The 23,893-nt window shown below is 23.6% G+C and overlaps 1 protein-coding gene across 1 annotated transcript in view; it reads right to left on the bottom strand.

Moving 5' to 3' along the window:
• The window catches only part of LOC112601605, a 269,568-nt gene that overhangs the window by 218,729 nt on the left and 26,946 nt on the right, over positions 1–23,893 (bottom strand). The window contains exon 2 of the mRNA XM_025349310.1: positions 10,179–10,234. The gene's annotated coding sequence lies outside the window, so the exon portion shown is untranslated. The remainder of the gene's footprint in view (positions 1–10,178; positions 10,235–23,893) is intronic.

Raw genomic sequence — 23,893 nt, 5'->3', positions numbered from 1 at the left:
TTATACAATGAACCTAATCATCCTTCTATGATAAATCAATATTGACCTAAATATTAGCAAAAGAAATAGCCAGTAGAATCTAATAATATTATAAACAGTGATATTCTAATAAATACAACATATTATATATGCTGTTTATTTTCGGTATTAATTAATTCAAGATACCATATTACTATTAGTCAAATAAATTACTTACAGAAGTACAAAATATTTAAGCAATACGAGTATTATCTGACAAGTCGTCTTCGCTTCGCACAGAATCATTTTTCATTGTGCACAATGATTTATCATTAAATTCGAAATTTAACCGATTGACCACCTATTGAATGACTAAATACGCTTGACATCTACCATACAGTAAAGCGACATTTTCAAATGTGAAACAATTTATTTTATTGTTAGTTATTAAAGAAATCATTTTTTTTTTTTTTTATGTTGATGTATGTACATTTATATTAAAATGATTAATTTCTGAGTTATAAACACATAAGTACAAAAAATAAGAATCTTTTATAAAAGTATCACAATATAATAAAAATGATATATGTATTTAGTATTTAGTCTACTAAAATTATTATACGTATATCCAGACAATATTTAAATTATTATAGCCTTCATATTTCCCAACCATACTGTTTTTAATATACATAGTTAATTAATATTAAGAAACTAGTAAACTAATCGTTCAAATTTTGAATCTTGATTTAGATGCTCAAACATTTCAAAAAATATTATAATCTTTTAAATAAATAATTATTTATATTAAAAAGAGTAATTCTCGTATTTTAGAAAAAAGGAGTTCGTATTGATATATAACACTTCTTTAATGGCATCTAGTATGTAAGTAGTTATCATATATGCATCAATAATTTTTTACGTTATATATAGGTATATATTTTAATATTTTAAACTCGCCAATAGCCACTGTTTTCAAAGTTTTTATTTAAATAAATTAATATATATAAAAAAAAAAAAAAATCATAACCTATCATTGGTTAGTAAAAAATTGTCACTAATAATTTTTAACATTCTGTTATCATAATGCAAGTTTACTCACACCTGTGGATTGCGTCTAACTATTAATATACATATTATAGTTTTAAAAGATAAATACAGTGATAAATAAATAATTATTTGTATTATTTTTATTAATATTTTACAAATGAAATTGTTATAATCATAAATTACGATAATAAAATAAAAAAAAAAAAAAAAATAGTAAGTTTGGAAATTTTAGTACCATATATATTGATGCACCGTAACATTTCCAACCACAAACACTATAAAGACGGCATAAGGCCAAAATTGTTTTTATCATGCGTATCATTGTCAATACCTATGTGTTTAAAATAGGAGGGCAACCATAACCTTAAGTCTAAATGTTAATGAACACGAATGCGTGGCACATGGCACTGTATATATTTTATATTTTGTTACTCTTATTTTAAGTACACATCGAAATGTAATAATGTCTTAAGAGAATTAAAATTCAAATAATAAATCATTAAATCAAATACACGACAACCTTGCACCAATTAAAAAATATAACGATCTAAACTATTGGTTTTTACAATATTCCCAGTCATAAATATATTTATATTGTCAATGGTTAATAAAAGGACAACGGTGCTGACCAGTAACGTGACTCAATAACATGTAGGACGATGAAACAAATCCAGTCTATAATTTACTCGCAATCGCGAAAAAAAGTTTTTTGCCACATCAACTCCCTGAACATCACTATACGCAGACGTGTTAACGTAACCCAAGAGACAAGAAGTATTTGTTTTTGCTTGTTTCATGAAAAACAAAATATTATACTTTTTAAAATAGGTACTGTAAAATATAATTTTATATAACAAACCCTTTTACGACTAAATAAATACATATTGTGTTACCATAATGTTATATATATATATATATATATATTATATACAATATATTATAATGTATGATTTAATAAAACATTTTAATATCGATTATCCCATTTTAATAATTATACAAGAAACCAACCAATATCGTCGTTACGAGGAGAATAATAATATTTACTAATTAAAAACAAATATTTAATGTTAATATGGTCCTATTTTGTTGTTATTTTTACATTATTATTTTAACGACTGGTCGTCTCTTGAACTTTAACGGTATTTTTAGTCCCACCGTTCCAAAACTCTTTTTTATCTCACTCTCTCTCTCTATATATTTATATACATACATAATATATAATTCATATAGTACGAAACATTTTAAGTGTTAGTATTTTCCCTTTTTAAATAACTATGTCAATAGCCTTTAAAGCATATTTAACATTAAGTTCATATTATTATATATTTGAACGATTTTTTTTAACTAAAAACTATTATAAATTACATTTAAATATAAATAAAAAAAACATTGTGTTAATAATTCAATAAATATTTTATTATAATATTATTGACTGAACTTATTTTATTTCAATAATATTATTTTAAACTTATTAGTTGAATTAGACTTAAGCTAAAATTTCTAACTGTTGATTTAAAATTTAATTATATACTACATCAACAATTTAATGCTACAAACTAATTTAACACATTGAATCCGTAAAACTAAAATTATTTATTTACTCAATAATTTAACAGTGTTAGACTATATTGAATATTTTGTCATTTTTGTCATACCTAACTAATTGAATAATTACTATTATAATTTATACTTATAAAATCAGTATAATTTTATTCTGCATTAAAATGTAAAGCATTTTGTTTCTTTTTGATATATGTAAATATTAGAAAGTATTTAACTAGTATTTTATATTAAACTAGATAATAGCCAATAAATAGTGGTAAAAATATCTAAGATTCATTAACATGACTTCTCGCCATTTGTGTGTTGTCTCTGAATTTCAAACATACTACATAGAAAAAGCGCATTTTTCAACATCAATTTTTTATTATTAGTTTTTAGAATATGAGACACGTCCAGAACATAAGGTTTCCTATAGGTGCAAGAGGGAAATTTTTAAGAAACAGTTTTAATACCACTTTGCGATAAATGTTTTCGAAACAAAAATACAAATGATGACATGGTGTTATTCACTTCAGTAGGCGTGAAACTTCGAGTACAATTTAAACATGAGCGCGTCTGTACAAAAATTCGCTCTGTGCAAAATTCATTCTGTAATTCATTTTTTTTGTTGCGAAGGGTAAAACCCCAGTTTAAATTGTTGAAGAATTTGAATCTATATATGGAGAAAGTGTTATGACTTATGAGTGAAGATAATGGAAGTGGATTCGTGAATTTAAGAGAAGGGGACTGGAAGTTTAAGATGAACAAAAAAGAAGATACCCCTACATTTCGACAAATAAAAGGCTTATAAAAGATGAATATTTCATTCATGAAGATCGTCGTTTAACGTTGGACGAACTTCGCGTATTTATCCCTGAACTTTCTCGGAGTCCAATTCGTGAAGCAATTACGAAAAAAATTGGGATTTCACTAACTTTTGAGTGCGATTAGTTCCAAAATACTTGATTGAACAACACAAATGATTCGAGTGGTTGCTGCTGAAGAATTTTTACGTTTCCGATACGAAGGTGACAACTTTCTTAAGTCATTTATGACGAGATATAAAACTTGGGTTGTTTTTACCAAATTGAAGGAAGCTTTAGGACAGAAACGTCATGAATATGCCGACGAAATTGATTGTGATGAATTGGGGAAAGAACATGGAGTGAAAGTTCTTCAAGGAAGGAATATTCAAGCTGATATTTAAGTACCTACAAAAAGTACATTGAACGCAACGATGACGACGTCGAAAATTAGTTAAATATATTTATAAAATTCACTGTAATTTGTTTTTCAAAAATAAAACAAAGTTTAATTTTTAAAAATGTAGAAATGTAGAAACCTTCAATTCTGGACGTGCCTTGTACATTGGCCTAATTTTCAGTCATATTTTAAGGTAAAATTATTATTTATTCATTATAATATCAAAACTAACAATACAAAATTGGTTTATATACTTATGCAATATATAATTATATTGTATGTATGATAGATAACTTATATTGTTTTTCAATAAAAACAATTATTGTAAAAATTACTTTAAATAATATTATTTAATTATTTAAATGAAATCTATGTTATTGATATTTTAATATTTTAATATAAATATCTAACAATAAATTAACGCATTAAAATTGATTTACCTAAATAAAATACACAAACATAATTTTTTCTATAACATTTTAAAAGTATTCCCATAAAGTTTAATTAACTAATTGTATTTTTATTCATCTAAAAATACGAGTTTTATTATTAATTGTATTTTTTTTTTATTTAAAAAATAGCTCTGTAAAACGCATATAATCATGCAATTACACATATATAAATTTTTTATACTAAATAGTCTAGTGTATTTTTGATATTTGGAAAGGCTCAAAAATATATTATACTTACTCTCTTGAATTAAGTAATAAACGTACTTAATTATAAAATTATTGACATGCATAAATGTTGTTTTGTTATTTTTTTAATTTTTTAATTTTTTTGTTCTATGTATTAAATTAAAATTTAACAACCCACAATTATTATGTATTCAAATAATCTATCAAAGTAATTGAAATTCTTGAAAGTCTCACTGAAATATATAAAGCAATACAACACAGTACTTGTACTATATTATTTAATATCGATAAAATGTTATAAAAATTATTATTGTGAGAAAAATTAGATCAAAGATCAATGAAAATATCGCAATTTCAAGTCTCGGCAGACTTATTCGTATACCCGTAGCGAAGAAACATATTTAGAATGACTTTTTTCCATTACCTCGTTTTCGAGCCGGAATCGTTATATATAAGATGAGTACTGGTCTACTCACAATGTGATTAAATTGCACAGAGCGTAGGCACCTTTTGTTGACCCGATTTGGCGTCGTGGTTACTAAGTTTAAAGAGAACAGAAGGCCGCTAAAGAAAACCTTGGTATAGAAAATAAAGACATACAGAAAATTAATAGATCATTGTCAAACATTTTTTTATATTTTATAAACATACGCTTTATGCATAATGACCTATAATAATGTGGATTATATTAGTTAATTAATTTTAAAAACGATGAATAGTTTATTTGACTATTTAAATCGTAGCATAGTTTTAAAAGATAAAACAAAACCCTTTAAAATTTGAACCGATTCATAAAATGTGAAATAATTTAAGAAACTTACAATGTTTCAAATCTTTTTCTTATAAAGTATCGGAATGATACATCTTTAGTATATAATATAAATTCCAAATTTTATAACGGAAACGCAACGTCTTGAATTAAAACCTACAAAGTTTTTATTTATGGTTTAACGGTAAATTGACATTATAAGTAATATCATCTAATACAAACAATTTTGTTCTTAATTTCCTATGTTAACTATCATATTTCTAAATTCCGCACAATTTTACAATAGTTAAAAATGAAAAATTTCTTGCTGTAAGCTATTTTATATTCATAAATTTCATAACTATTTTTACTTATGAAAATCAAAGAAATTCACTAAAAAAACAACAAATACATAATATATTTTAATAGTATTCACTAAATTTGTTTAAAAATATTTTTAATTATTTGTTAAAAATAATGTGATATTAAAACATTTAGTAATAATATTAAACAATGAACATAATACTTATGAGAGTAATTAATTAATGTAATTTAAATTTATTTCTTATAGATCATATATAACGTTAAGTGACATGTATTTGTTATGTTGTAAAAACACTATAAATTTTATAAATTTGATTGATTTGTTGATATATTAAAATCAAATTTGAATATTTAAATTGGTTTAAATTATCAATATTTAGTGTTAATAAAAATCGTATCTTCCATTAATAAAAAAATATTTTAAGTGAAACTCGATTTTAAAAATGGGCTTATTACCACTATTTTTTAATTTTTTTTTGCTAATTTTACAATAAAAAAAAATAAATAAATAAAAAAGTAGACTGTAGATCTCAAAGAACATTTTTTTATAAATGTGACTTTGGTAAAAAAATTTCCAAGTAAACCAGTTAGCAGCTGATTTAACTGTCAACAACACACAAAATTAAATTTTAATTATTGATTTCCTAGAATTTAAAATTTTAAAGTGACAACACTTAATTTTTTCTTTGAGAGTTTATATTTTAAATAAGTATACAGGTTGTTATTCATATTATATTCATTAATATAGTATTGATAAAATAGATTATAATAATACAATTCACTAAAATAAACAACGAATATTATATATCGTGAATACTAAATTATTTTAATGTAGTTTGATGTTTTTAGAACGAAAATTGTTTGAACACTAAGTTTTGGCTTAAGAACAAAATAATATTTTCTTTACCTTATCACTGTTCATTCCGCAGATATTTATGTATGTATTTTATTTGTACAAACATCGTTCAACAACTTGTTTCTAAGAGTTTGCCAATATTATTGTTTAACAAATATTTAAATATGGAAAGTATGTATTTTCAACGCCTATGTTAAGTAAAGTTAGGTGCTTAATATGTTTAAGTCGCAGTGGTAATTGGGTCACGTCTCTCTACAGCTTAATGTTTTTGTTTTTTTGACCGTCTGTTATATGTTCTATTCGAACAACGTAATTCAATTTTATAACCCTTTTGTGGATGTCCAGTAGGTAGTGGGTTTGCTACGACTTCACTTATATTGTTATTCTTGTTTTCAAACCATGTTGTCATTTACGAATTTTGTATTTGATTTGTACGAATTGTACACTGTTTGAAATTCGACTTTGGTCAACAACTGGTAAATACAGTTCAGCATTTATAACCTTTTTTTAATTTGTGTTGCGTTGTTCAAAATGTATGGTGTGATTTTCTGTCGTGAGCATTAAATGCTAAATATAACTATAATACTCTTATTGTGGAATTTTAATGACTTTGAACAATTGAGCAATATGATTTTAATAGATAGATATAATGTATTATGAATAATAATTTATTTCTTATATTTTTCATTGCTTTTCATTTTTAATAAAATAATATTATTGAACATGGTCACGGAACGTGTTTTTTTTTTTATTGTATTTTTTTAAAACTTAGTATAATCTTGAATATGCTTATTTTTGTCATCAGTTTATGATATTTTTTTCTATTTAAGGTATTTTGAACGAATACCATGAAATAAAATATTGTGCAAACATACTATTAAAAATTCCATAGATTTTTAACAACTTCTATGGATGAAATATTTTATATATATCTTCAGAATTAATAAACATGAAAACTCAACCAAAAAATATTTGCGTACATCAGTTGTATATCAAATAACAAATATATTATACATATATTATATACATATAATTAAACAAAATAAATAAATTTTTTATTTTTATTCATATGACATATTCGTGTTTTCCATTTCAGTAGTCTGCTACAGTTGGTTAACGTAAAAGTTACACAAAGTTAAAAGTAAGTACTTACTTGAAATATTAAAATGAAAAAATGGAAACAAATTAAATAGTTTCTCATTTCAAATAGCACGTAGTTATGTTTTAGTTTCTCTGTGTGTAAAGCAATATTATATTCACGGATATGTGATCTATCGTGTTACGTGTATAATAATATCAATACGTCTGTAACAAACAAATACAAAGCTTAACGATATTTATTTCTAGGACTAATAGCTGTGTGTTTTCAGGTCAGGTTTGGCAAATCCCCAGAAAAACTGCAAATAAAATCCTCGACCGTCCAAACATCGACGTTTTGTTCATGTCAATTATCGATGATCCCTGTATCAAAGAGTATTTTTTCACGCATGTATACACATAAAAACGCTGCAATATACACTCGTTACATACTAAGTTACAAACGTATCGGACGTACAGATGATAAGGTTTTCACATGTGTATATGTGACAGTGATCCATGTTTAGAACAAAAGTTTAAGACCATCCACCAATCATCAGATATACGTGCGATAATTCATAATATTCTTCATACTATAATGTACGTTCATTTAAGTTAAATATATTTAAAAAACGCATTATTTTTGATCTCGAAATACAATTATTTCAATTATTCGATGTATTAAATCATTGTGAGTATTCAGTAAAATCTACAGTTTGACGCGAGTTGATGTTTTATAGTCATATGTATAAATATGGAAAAAAATAGTATGTTTCTTCCTGTGAATAAATGATCTTTACTTTTGGTTTTAATCACATAAAATCTCATAAGTTATTAAAATACTGAATACAGAATATTTTGTGTTCAGTAAAAAAAGGTTAAATTAATTATAAAACACAACTGATAATAAATAATATGTTTTTCAAACCATTAATATATAATGATTTTTATTTATTTCTAATAGATTTTAAGGTAAACTTGTTTTAAAAGCATTTTTTAAATCTTATGAAATTACTTATAAAATGCATGCTATATTTAAATATATATATATATATGTATAAATTTAGCTATTATTGTAATTTATAGCTACTTATATGAGATTATATTATTATCATCATATTTACTGTAAAAAAGAATTTTCAGTTATTTTTTCAACAGATATTCACTGAAAAATTACAAAATATTCCTCGCTAAAATAAAAACAAAAACTGTAAGTCGATTGACACCTATGAAGTTATCAAAAGAAATTTCAATAATTTAAATTAAAATTGCTGCTACGTAAACTTAGGTTATAATATAATTTACAATATACGTTTTATAGCACTATAAATTGTATAGTTTTAATAAAATTATTTATAAAATAATATGATATAATATTATTGTTTTTATTACTAAAAATAAATTGTAGTTAAAATAAATTTCTATTTAGATAATACGCTTCATTAAACAATAAGAGTGAATTATAAGAATAATCAGATATATTTATATTTAAAGAAATTTGATTGTTAAAAATTAAAACAAATGTTAATTTTTATATTATATAACTTATGATAGTTAGAAAAAATATCAGTAAAATAATAGTTACAGGATGATGAGTTTAAAATATATATTATTAATGTAAATATTAAATATGAACCTTTTCTGATTTGGTTTCAGATAACAAATTGGATCTAGTTAGTACTATACAAGATCAAATTGTAAAATATTCCAGTACTTTTCAAAATGACCGGGAAAAACAAAACAAAAAAATTTAAAGATAAAAGAGAATCTTCACACTTAACCAGTTTTCAATAAAGTTGATTTTATTTTTTAGTATAATTCAAAAACAAATAACTATAAATACTTATAGTTTTCACCAAATTCTTAAATGATAATTTAATTTTAAAAATATTTTGACTATTAATGTGCCATTTATAGACATTTGAAATTTTACTTTAATTTTTTTTTAAATGCAAAATTAAAATTATTTTCTAGGTCAAACTTCTTTAAAATTGAATTTAAGATAATCCTTAGGTAATTGCAAATTTTCTGTTTATTCTACGTCAGTCAGACCTAACACGCACTCTTAAAACTTACTCAGGTTGTTGTCACTTATTAAAGTACAACATAGCAAATTTGAATTCCGTAGAATCCATTTAATGTTGTTTGATTTAATATTAGAGGAATCAATTTAAGTATTATAAAACTTAAAAGTAAAAATATTTTCAAGGGAATCACATAGGATTTTATTAATATTTAATTTTAAAAGGAGTTAAAAGCATTTTATTTTTTTTTTAACATTAATTTGAATTTATACAATCTGTAATAGTAGTTACAATAAGCATATGAGCTAAAAAGTAGAGTTGGCAGAGAAATCGTGAGGAGAGTAGCTACCCAGCAGTAACACTCGACAAAATAAGCATTTTAAAACCATTATTTATATTTTACATAGTTATAATTCACTTTAAAATTAAAATATCAATACATTTCTATGATATTCTTTACACAATATTTATGTTTAATAATAGACAAGTTGACTTTAATATTAAAGCTAAAAATACAAAATCTATTAAAGTGAACACAAATATACTTTAATGTACCTGCCCTACGTTAATAATACGAGCGGAATTAATATATGCGAGTGAGCATCTTCTCAAGAGTTGATCTAAAATACGATATAGTTTAAATATAATAAACTAAAATTACTAAAATTCTAATTAATTTAATTATGATTTATATTTATGAATTATAATACTGTGTGGTATTCTTATTAGAAATTAAAAAATTTTAAATTATAATAACTTACCGGTCTGCTATAAGAAATTCACTTGCCTTTGATTTCCAAATGTCAGGATAATTAATCTAAAACATATTTATAATATAAATAAATACACATTACAACCATGAAAAAATTCATATTATATACATACAATTATATAAATATTTTGTTTTTAATTAATAAATAATCTAAATTAATTGTATTTTAATAATCACTGTAAAAGTACATGAATCATGTTTTAAAGTCAAATGTACGTAATACACTTTACAATCTAAAATATTATTGACTAAACACGATGTGATAATTTAATTATAAAAGCCTTTTCAAAAATTGAATAGTTAAAGTGAGTTTTAATTATTTTTAAATTTACGAAAACGTAAATCAAAGTGAAAGTACAAGAAAACTATGAAAAGGGTGGTGGACCTCGATAAACTTTCTTTACTTAAACTTATTTGACCGTGTTGTTTAATAACCATTATCGTTATTTATTATTATAACATGTTGATGACATTTTTTCAACGAACATTCTAAACATTTTAAATTTATCATGCTTGTAATAACTACATAATTTAATTTATTTCAAATAATAATAATTATATAAACTTGTGTAATACTATGAATATATTAGATACATTTAAAAGATCAAAACATTAACTGAGGGCGCTATTAAAAAAATCTCAACATTTTGAAATATTGATAAATATATACATATATATATATATATATATTATTTATTTTTAGAAAACGACTTTTGAAATGTTGAAATTTTTAAATCAAATAACAATTGAATTTATTTGGTTTTAAAAATTTAAATCAATAATAAATGGACAGTAAACGAATTTTGTTTTGATAATTTAATTTTAGTCATTTTAATACTTTATTACCTTTGCATATTATTGTAAACATTTTTAAATCTTATTTTTATCTAAGATATCTTATTTTTATAATTTAAATATTTAAAACTTTTAAAGAAATAATTGTTCTTTAGTTTTATTAACATTTTTATATCCTAATATTTTTTTAATTGCCTAATAGATTTAAATATGTATAATCTTTTAATAAAATTATTTAGTGTCAACCAATAATCATAAAGAATGACCTAAGTATTATTAAACCAAACATTGTTTTAATTATTTTATGTTTTCAATGAACTATGAATTAATTTGTATATTCTAACGAACTACCTATTTAATATTAAATTTGTTTTATTTTACATAATACATAAATAGTTTATTATATTTAATCAAGTGTTATATTTCACATAATGCAAAATTAATAATTGCCGATAATTTTTATAATTTACATTTAAAACAGTTAAAACCGAATTCATTAGCAGGTGATAAACAACGATTGAACCCTCTTTGCCACCAAAACACGGATCCCTAATACCGGAGCGTTTTATTTGTTAATGCCAACAGAACAACCACGGGGTTGTAAATCACACGAGTATCTGGAGGTGGTGGTGTACAGGGTGTTTTCTGCTCTTTTTCTTCTCTTCTATTATTTCTTCTTCTTCTACTTGTTCTCCTACGACAACCACCACCGCTTCTCTCAATCGGATAATAATATACCATTGCAATACTTACTCGCTGTCTCTTATTCTTTCTCTCTCTCTCTCACACACACACACATACACACACACTTACATATACACATACATGAACAATTCCAAAGTTTCACACCGAAGAAACGTTGTTTATAGCTTTGCTTTCACCTTCACGTCCCTATACAGTCTATACACACACACACAGATACACACACACCTGTGTGTATACATAATTTTCATCGCAATTCCCACCGGACCATCTACCTAAGATGGCGACAACGATTTTATAACTTGGTGGGTATAGTATCTCTACCTCTACTCCCACCTGCTGAAGCTTGAAACCACACAATTCTATGCCTGCACTCCGCTCGAAGCGACACGAGCTGTTGCGTCACCCTCCGGGGTTCTACAACCCACAAAGTTCATGTTCTTTTGGTTTTGAAAAGTAATAAATATAATATAATGGTTATTTTATAAAAAATATGAATGAATTAAGTTCAAGATTAATTTGATCTTAACTATTTCATAATTTATCATATAATTAGATTAATAATATAATTTGCATTATTATTATATTATGCATAATTATTTAAAAAAGGAAAATAAATTTTGTTTTAATCGTTTTATAAATGATGAATTCTTATAAAAGATTTAAATTAAACAGCCATTTTTTTTTTTTTTTTTTTTTAATCATATCAAAGTTTTTAAGTAATTATTGGGTATATCATGTATATCACGTCCGCGAATTATTAAAGCTTACTTCTGATTTTTCCCAATTGACTCGTTAAACTAATGCGAATATCTTGAATTTATCTATTTAAAAAAATTATATTAATCATTATCGAGGAAATTATTAATTTTCAAACTTTATTTTCACTGATAGAGCTTTTTTAAATTCTAGAAATAAAATTAATTTAAACAATTGTTGTACATTAAAATATTTATTGTCAAATTCCTTTTATTCGTTAGTGAATCAAATCAATGTTATTAGAATATTATAAAAAAATATTTCATTGTTTATAAAAAAATTTCTAAATTATTGATTTTATTAGCTTAGTGAAATATTATAAAAATATTACATCGATATAATTATATGTATTGTACATACGATTTAATAACTCCATGTTTACATACGGTATTTTGTTTTAATATTAACAGTTATATTACACTTGTATTAAAATATATTTTATAATTAAAATATTTTATAGTTCAAATAAACTTTACATATTATTAATATGCCGTTTAAATTATTTATATAATGAAAAAAAAAACAGATTTGTGATACAAAATATAAAATCAACGTAGACAAAAACATTTTTAATGAGCAAAATTGCTGTACCTACCTATATATAATATATTATATAATTAATATTTTTTATACTTCCATTTGGCAAGTATTGATAGTTTATTACATAATAATCACTAATCGATACATGATTACTTATCCGACTAAAGTTTACATTAATTTATTAAATTAAAATAATTCATAAGGACCAGCAGGTGAACATAAATAATATCAGTTTCAATGGTGTATAATAATTATTTTTATTGCAATCGATTTAAAGCCGAACTAAAAACCCCTCTTTTAACAATGTTGAATTATTTTCATTAAGGACCATTAATTTTAAACGTTCTGGAAATAGAAAAGATGGCTGAAAGAAACCAAGGCAATAAACTAATGAATATAAGGGTAGTTAATAATAATAAAGAAAAGCATATAATTACTAATAAACTTTATAGAATATTGGCGCCATTGCTTTCAGAATTTAAATCTAGGTTTTTTTCGTGAAGCGTGTGTTAATAAAATGAAATGTCATTAAAATGGGGTTTTTTATGTATTTCATGGTACGTTATAGCCATATGCTTTTTACAGATTCGTAAATTATTATTTACTACACTTCCGTGTTATGAAATTCAAAAAAAAAAGGAATACCTAAATTATAAAATAATTATATTGAACAACATTAAAATGATGTTTGTAAAATGACAGTAATTGTCATATACGTGATTATTCTTTATACCTTTATACTCAATTATACTATTCCAATAATAAAATAGCACGATAGCAAATATGTGTATTTTATTTAATTTTTTTTTATATTTTTGACTCACTCTAAGTACTAAGTGTTATTTTTCGTATATTTAATTCTATATATTTTAATACTATTTTATGAATTATTTTATTTTTTGTAATTTAATTGATATTAACATTATAATGCATAAACTATATTGATAAAAGAAATTACATTTCCTGGGATTTATCTGACTAGAATATATATATATAAGACACAAGACCGTCTTTTACCTTTTTGAGGCCCTGAGCAATGGTATAATGGAGCCTCTACAACTTGGACAGAATACTATTTTATTAAAACAGGTAAATAGGGAGGTAATAGATAAGAAAAAGTAAATTAATTTAACTATAAATGATTTTTATTTTTTCATTTCACATTAAATTTAGATACTTAGTATAATATTAATTTTAAAATAATCTGGAAATTTTTAAAATTCTATTTTTATTGAAAAAGCACCTTTCTAGATTTAAGATTGGCAAAACCGTTAATTACTTCTTTGAAGTCTATGTTTTTAAGCATATCACATTCTATTGACATCAATGACAAACTGTTCAATCTTTCTTGTAGCATTTTACTTCTTAATTCATTTTTAGTTCTTTTCAATTTGGAAAAAGAGCGTTCTCTTCTGCAGTTAGTTGCCATCATACTTATAAATATTCTTAATGCAATTTATACATTTGGAAATGTGTCTTCAATTTTATTTTTCTTCAAAAGATGATTTATTCCCAGTATATTTTCAGTTTCTTCTTTTGGGTAGATTACTCGTCTCAAGCATTCAAGCCTATATATTTACCTGACGCAACCATATTATGCTTATTTTAAACTATTTTTACAGATTGTAAATATTCTATTAAATGTTAAAAAAAAAAAAAAAAATAATAAATATTGATTGGTTGGTGATCTAGCAGGAATTAGAGAGCCCCAACTATCGCAGGGCTCTGGGCACGTGCCCAAAGTGCCCAATGGGAAAGAGGTGCCTGAATTAGACATATAACTATGACAGACTGCAGATACATTTAACTTCATATTATATTTAAAATAAAAAACTAAATTATAATAAAATAATAACTGTAAATTGTTATATATATATAATTAGAAATACAACTAGAGAGCTTTGTCCACTTCACTTACCAAAGCAATTGGAAAAAAATAAAATGATATTTTTGTTATACTATCAATTTATATTGCCTTTATTTCTCTAATAGTAACTGATATTTTTTATAATTATGTTACTATGATAACCGGGTTGACAGATTATTTATTTTTTTTTTATGTATGATTCAATGTTTTTTTATTCCATATAGCGAAAAATATATCAAATAGTATGCTACATTTTAACATATATATAAATGTATTCTTGGTTGAGTTAGGAATATTTTTATACAAGTTTAATGCAAATTAGGAGCTTAAATTTTATAATTGGACGTAGTAAGTGAAATTTTTAATTACATTTTTCTATACAAAAACAATTTCAACCTATTTTTCTGAAAATTTGTTACCTGTCTACATTAAAAAAATTGTAAACATGTATAAAGATGCATGTTTTATTATTATTTCGAATATTTAAACATGTCAAGTATAATGTTTAACGCGTTGACCAATCTGCATACTTGCATTTATCGTAAAGATAACTTTGATTAATTTTCAAGGTAAAATGTTAATAAGAAAATACAAAAGACGAGAAATGAATTAATTTTACTTACTATGTTGAAACATCACACAAGCACAGAATGAATCATGTTTAATGGGGTGCAATGTGGTGGGTATGAAAAGATAAAAAATGTATACTTCGTGACTGAAATTCTTTCAAGATAAAATTTAATCGTAAACATTAACAGTGAGGATATACATGAATTTGTATTTCATAACATATAATTATAATTGTTTTAATATACATTTAATTTAAAAATATTTAATATTGAAATATTGATGTACAATATGCATATTATTTGTATTTAAAAAATAAAGTACTTGAAACGAAGAAACATTTAAACAAGATTTTTTTTAGATGTTTGATATTTCATGAAATATAGTATTATTTATACACATTACAAATATATGAATAATATTACGTTAAATAAGTATCAACAATCATTATTAATAAAAAAAATTTAAAAATTATTTTAAATATTCATATATTTATTTAGTAACAATTTTTTAATTACTTGTATATATTTCAATAGGTATATCAAAAATTATATTGTCTATGTTTTTTTTTTTTATCTATTTATTTAAGACATTATAAGAATAATATAGATTCTCTTTATATCCTCTACCATAAAAGAAGAAGTCTACCCAAAAGGAACCAATGAAGAAGTGCATCAAATTTATTAAAAACTCAACATTAATAAATACCTCATAAATAAACAAATTTAGTGGGTAACTCCACTGTCTGGAGGTCAAAAAGAACCATAAAAAATTCTCTAATCGGAAAAAGACTTAGACTATCGTATCAGATTGTGCTAAATATACAGGGTCAATGATGTTCTAAGCAAATGCATACGAAGAGCAACAGTAGGTGATAATATGAATATAGTTAGCTAATAGGATATATTATTAGAAGTAGAGAAAATCCTATGATGACCATAAAAGACTGAAAATAGGAAAAAAAAAAATATGATAATTTACAATCTGTATAGTAAAGAATAAATACAATAAGCAAATTTGATGAAGGTGAGAAATTATGAGATGTGGATGGAAAAGTCGCTTAGTATTGGCGCTCCAATATCTATTCTTACAATTTTTTATTATTTTTATAGCTAGATTTTCTATATTTTTTTTTGTCTCTTTTTTATTATTAAAGTATTATATTTTAACAACTACTGATATTATTGCTGTACGTTTTTTAAATTTTATTTTTTTTTTCTATTTTAATGACGACTATTAATTAATACGATTGTTTATTATTTCAGTATAAATGTATTAGTGATCTTATTACTGCCTTAGAATTTCATGAAGTGTAATATATAGAGCAGCGGTTCCCAAACTTTTTTGAACGCGGTGCCCTTTTAGGGGCACCATGTTAACCACGGTGCCCTGCTGTATATAACATGAAAGATAGAACAAAAAAAGTACTCATTGAGAACCAATGAAACGTAGACCACGGTGCCCCTAGAAAGTGCTGGCGGTGCCCCTAGGGCACCGCGGTGCACAGTTTGGGAACCGCTGATATAGAGTAATTAAAATATTCTATATAGATACTTATAAATTATAATTCAATATTGAAAATTCAATGTATAGCACTTTGAATTATCAAAAAAGTACTTTGAAAAGGTAGTTTACGAAGAATATAATATAATTTTTAAGTTTTTTGTTTAAAAACCAGGTCTATAAAATAATTAGTTACTTTTTTTAATCATATGAGATATTAATAATATCTTTTTTTATCAAAAATAAATACGTTTTAGTTAATTATTAGCTATTTAAAACTATTGATATCATTTTATATAATTCAGTTGTGATGGTAACAGTAATTACACGAAAAAATTAATTGTTTGTTTATCCTTGTAAATAGAATTAAAAAATATTTAACTTCATTTTTATTTTGTAAAATTTATTAAGTTGGGTATTATTTGAAAATAGATTCAAATAATACCTCGTTTAATATATGGTAAGAAATATTCGTAGACTATTTCTCAGTAATATAAACCTTTTATATAATATACATTTAAAAAACGTAAAATGTACCATCTGTCAGATAAAAATGTACATATATTTATATTTTAAATTTTTGATAGAAAAAAATTATAAAATAAAATAATATCCTAAAGCTTTTCAGAACACTTCTTTTTTACGAAGAAGTACTTTAAACTTATATTACTACGTATTATTACAATTATTATATTTGAAAAATAAATTATCTTTATCCAATACAAACTTTAAAAAAAAAAATATAATCAGTTTATATAATTAAAGAATTACATTAAAATAAGTATGATGTACTTAATATTGTTTATTATCTAATTTACAATAGTAAATATAACCTTTATAATTTTCTAGGTTACGAGTATATTGCCTATTTCTTATTAACTTAGTATTGTTATATTCAGTTTCTGCAGGACTCTTAAATAAGTCAGTTTTTTAGAGTTTTAAAAGTCTTGTAGATTTAGATTCAGAAGCTTGCAATGTTCTTTTAAAACCTAAATAATAATTTAATAGTAAAAATGAAAGAAAAATAATAATAAAAATGTTTGAATATCTATAGCTAAATTATGTCTTCTAATGGATGTTCGTGATAGCCATTTATTGATAAAATTGTGTAATTCGATCTCATTAGTATAGTAACTGAACACATTTTTCTGACACACTTTAATTTCATCAAATCATCTTTTTTTTTCATTAATTAAGCAATATTTAAAATTATTTATTTAAAGTAAAGTTTTTTTTTAAACAAAATAAAACACCTACTTAGTTTACTGATTCTGTAACGATAACTGATATTTTTAGTACAGATATTAAAAAGTAATGTAATTATATACATGTGAATGCTTACAATTTATTAGTTAGAAATTCAAAATGATGACAAAATATGAGATAAATACGACATTAATTATCTTTGAATTTATACTATCATGTTATTAAATTTGATAACGTTGCACAAACGTGTATTTAACACACGCAATCGTAAACCAAAAGTGTAGACGCGCAACAGTAATGCGAGCAATATTGTATTATACCCAAATATGAAATAAGGTACGCTAATCTTCGTTCACAATAATGAATGAACTATACTTTCCACTAATTTGTACTATGTTCTATATGGAACACTTATATATAATACGTATAGATAATTTTTTTAAGCTATAATATTTATCATTTTAGTTTTATGCTGAATAACATACAAAACTTAAAAAATTAATTTGACAACAGGTGCTTAACATTTATTAAATTTCTTCAATTAATTACACGTCGTATTGCTATGCTCAATATTTTAACACCTCTTTCAACAGCTGAATTTCATATAAAATTCCACTAAATATATAAAATCTCAAGATAAGTAAATTGGCGAATGAATAAAATCAAAAATAATAAAAATACCCTAATATACCTACTAACTAACTCAATCCATTACCCTCTAAGTATTCGTAGTTTAGAGAATTATGCAATTTTTGTTTCAATAATTGTAGATAAATATATACAAAAATATAAAATTTTTGTTTCAATAACTGTAGATAAATATATACAAAAATATATCTGAATTGGCTTAATCAAAGAACGGTATAACCTCTGCATTCATAAACACGTAAAAATAATTATTGAAAACCCTGAAAACGTTAAACATTTACAGTGTATAAGCTTATATAATATTATTTACTATAAAAGTATATGAATTCTTCACACTTAATATTAAATTTTATTATTACTCTGTGCACTTGAAAGTCTTTGAAATCCCATCACTAATAATTAAATAATATTAACTGCCCAAACAATAATGGATTCAAATAAATATATTACGAGAATCTAACAATGTAGGTAAAAAATATAACAAAACAACTGATAATCATAATAAGACAAACAATAAAATGTGATAAATGCAATAAATTATAATAGACAGTTATTCAAAATTCCAAATCATATTGAAAACATCGATCGTCATCGGGAAACTTGAAAACATTTTTTTTTTTTTTTTAATGATACCTTATAACTGTATTTAGTTTAATTAAAATTAATCAGCATATGCCGGTGAGCAATATTTCTTTTTATGAACTTTTTCATATTTAATTTTAAAAGTTAAATTTGATTTGATTTTAGATTTTTTATTTTTATTTGCTTTTTGAGTGTCAAAAAATAATAACAAAACTTTTGCTATTATTGCTTGCAAAATATTTTCAAGAATAAATTAATTCTGTAAAAAAAAAAAAAAAATAATAAGATACTTTTTTTGTTAAATAAAACACTAGTCTCTATATATAAATTTAAAAAACATAAAATTTACATTTGATAATTATAATTTTTGATGGTAATCAAAAAACAGTTACTTGTTTTGTCTAAACAGAAATGAACGTTACACTTGACGCAAAAAAAACCTTTTTTTATTTATATAACATCGGTTCTTACATTCTGATGGAAAGTTTATTTTTTTCAAATTCAAGCAAATGATCAACTTAGTCAAAGTAAACGTCATTAATTCACGAATAGAGTCAATTTTTGCCGCCTTAGAAGTTAGTTCATCTTCATTCTCCTTCGTTATGGCCATTTTATTTTAAATATTAAAAATCGAGAAATTGGTTTGTAATAATTTTTTTCATTCTACAAGTTATTTCTACTTCATTTTCAATTTTATTAATTTAAATTTATTTATTTATAGATTTAAATGTCTTAAATAACGGTAGATTTGCATTTAAATTTTGGACAAAAATTAGTAAATATACATTTAAGAAACAAAATAGCCATTGTATTATTTATGACCAGAGGGCGTTTGCTGCGTTGATAAATGCTAAGTTCTCAATCCTTTAATAGGTGTGTCTTTTAAGCTAATTTGTCAAACGTAACCTTTCTGATGTTCATTCAAAATATATTTTTTACCCCTTTTACGTTAATTTTGCATGCGAACTGGATACAGCCCCTTCATAATACATTGTCTAAAACTGCGGAGACCGTATTAGTTTTTGCGTTCAGATAATTTTACATGACCATAAAATGCGCATCTAATTTATTTTCGTTTCAACCATTAGTCACGCATGTCACCCTTTCTCGTCTAATTGCAACGTTTAGGACGTAAATTAAAATCAAATAAGGGAATATTTAATTTGTAAATCACTTATACCGAATGACGATTATACTTTATTGTGAAACATTTATTGTTAAATTAATTAAATAATTATTCCATTTTGGCGATTATACAAAGCTAGATGTTCAATTATGAAAATCTAAGTTTCTTAGAATATAAAGCTATAGGTACGCTCAATTATAATCACATACTCGTATAGCTGGTATAAGATCATTGTTTATATTCGGTATTCTAAGCATTACGAATGATTTTAGCTTATTACAATAATAGTGTTGCGATTGTTTCAACGAACTAGATAGACAACATTATACAAATAGAAATAATCAAATTATTTAAATTTAATTATTTAATATTTAAAGTTTAATTAAAAATATAGAAATTAATTCATTTGTCGATAATATTAAATTAATTTAAAATAATAAATATGTTGTAAGTGCATTTTAATAGAAGTATTTATTTTGACAAAATAAAAATAATACCTTTTAATTTATAAAGCACCAACTAAGTTACCCAGCTTACTTAATTTTATCAAGTGCTAAATAGTAGTAGTAGCTGAATTATAAATAAAACAAAAATGTAATGAACACTCGTAGAAATATTTAGTGCAACTCTACGTAAAAAAATTAGAAAAATGATAAATAACGTCGTCACAAAATGGGAACAATCAAAATACAAATCTTCCCCCTCCCTCAAGAAAAGAAAATCGAAAATCGGGCAACGTGGTGACACTCAGGAAGGTATTTTGAACAATTCTGTAAAAAAAAAATTGGAAAAATGTTAAATAGTATCGTCACAAAACAGGAACATAAAAAAGGGCTGTTCTTTTATATATATATATATGTATTATATATATATATATAAATATATACACAAGGATTATGAAATACATGAAATATAATTTATTATAGTGCTCAAATTATATTCGAGACTATAAGACGAATTATTAAAATAAAGGATCTAATACCAGTTTTATAGTTTACATGAAATATGTATCAGGTGGTCGTTCATTCATGTTTTTAATACAATTAAGAATTTTTACCATCTGTTTCCTTTGTTACATAGTAATTGATATTATTTAGGTATTATATTTCATAATTTTCAAAATAAACAATACTCAAAATCATTACAAACACTTGCCAAAAGTTATATTTATGTATTTATAACATAAAATATATAAGTAAATGAGAGTTAAATTATATACAATAATAGTTGTAAGTAAAGCTAATAAAGAATAAAAACAAAATTGAGATACGAAATAGTACTAATACAATAAATGCACTTAGAGTAAATTAATATATATATATATATATATATATATATATATATAGTTATATTATTAATTACTATTTACTAATCATATTTACTTAATAAAATACTTCGATAAAAGATATTATTTTAATGACTAAATACATGGCAACCAAATAAAGAATGTGATCATTCCAAATAAAGAAAAGTAAATACAATAATGTTATAAATTTGTTAGTATTTCATATATTTTAAAACTGACTTCATAGGAAATAATACAATATCATTTTTGAACATATTAGTTTTATTTTATCATAAAATCATAAAATATGTTTATTTGGCATTGTCTTTTAGTATAAAATATTACTAGTGCATTTAATATGTAATAAATATTATTAATTTATTGAGGAACTATGGTTGCTACTCTTTGAAGTATACACTAAAAATATTATTAACTTAAGGCATGATTTTTAAGACTTAAGTCTTTATTGGTTTTTAAATTCGTTTACTTTGAATGACAAATGAGCTCAGGACCTTTGAGATCAATATCTGTTGATGAAGTTTTTCGTTTTTTTACACACTTAAGAATAAGCACACTGATAGCATTTAATGCTAATCACCGGATGTGTGGCTCTTCAAGCGTAAAAGGGTCCAAATGAAAAGATATTATTTTTGTTTATTCACTATATTATATAGTATACCTATATTTTATGGTTTTTAAAAAGTTACTTGACACAATGGTTTTTAGCCCACTGTATAACAAAAGCTTTTTAGAATAATACATAGTTTAAATAATTTGAATAGTTTTTTAAAACTAAAATATATGTTATTACAAGATATTATTTATATATCCACTGAAATTGAATCATCCTAATAGGAATATTTTTAAATTTTGAATAAAACAAATTAATAATTTCAAATTAAACTAATGTATTAATTGGCTGTAAGATGTGCAATTACTTTTATACAATGACTATGTATATGTATCAAATTTTTATTAATAGGGAGTTAGTAGAAATAAAATTGAATCTACTTAACATCATATTATTTATTATTTGGTTCTGAGAAAAAATCGCAAGAATAGTTTTACAACTTAATTGTTTTTATTGCTTATTTTGGTGTAAATATAATATTGAGCATTATTAATAATATTTCAAAAGTTGTATGTAAAACTTTAAAACTCTTGAAAATTTGGAGTATAATTAATAATGATTTAAATCAAGCAACTAAAAATGTTTTGATACTATGAATAAAAAAAAAAACATTATAATATAGCAAAACTATAACCTATTACTATTAATTATATACCGAAAACAGTAAACAGATTAATATTGGCCAGTGTCAGAGTTACACCCAGAATCGCGTTTAAAAATATTACTATCAAATAAAAACTATATAAAAGTGTTTTTTTTCTCTTGATATACTACTTTCCATTGCATAAAGTTTAAAATAAAAAAAAAATGTATAAAAAGATTAATCAGCATTTATGATATTTTAGAGAAATCGTCGAAATATTTCTTATTACGACATACACACACACACACACAAGGTACAATTCTCTTTATGTACTAAAAAATGTATACCTTTAGGTCATATTACAAGCTTCGTTTACGGTGGAAATTGTTTGTTTTTTTTTATACTTGATGGCGTTTTTGGTAAATCGTAAGTATGAAAAATAACTAGTCGTCCGAAAGCTGACCTACTGAAAATAAGTATGGTTTGTTTATTCAGTTTATTATGATTTCTATAATAATTTGTTTTAACTAAAAAAGGATTTCGCTCTTTTTACAGGTTACAGTGAGTTACCACACATTATTTATTTAACAACTGCACTTGACTTTATTTATAAACTATGAAGCATTCAATAGTTCAATGAAACTTATTTTTTTCATACAAGTCATTGTATTTATCAATATTATTTAATAAAAATACATGATAGTTAAAATATACTAGTGAGAAATTCAATTGGAATCAAATTCTAGCATACCTCTTTAATAATAAATAAAGCTAAAAAACTATTTTAATAAAAATAACATTTTATATCCAATCAATAATTTATTGATTTATTTCTCATTAACGCATTTTGAGATTAAGTTATGTGTTTAGCTTACTCGTATTATTATTGTGTCATAAAATCAACAATATA

Source organism: Melanaphis sacchari, unplaced genomic scaffold (assembly GCF_002803265.2).
Source record: "Melanaphis sacchari strain LSU unplaced genomic scaffold, SCAv2.0 Contig7_pilon_pilon, whole genome shotgun sequence".
NCBI lineage: Eukaryota > Metazoa > Arthropoda > Insecta > Hemiptera > Aphididae > Melanaphis > Melanaphis sacchari.
Note: the sequence above shows the minus strand (reverse complement) of the source record. Positions and strands in the feature narration are given on the sequence as shown.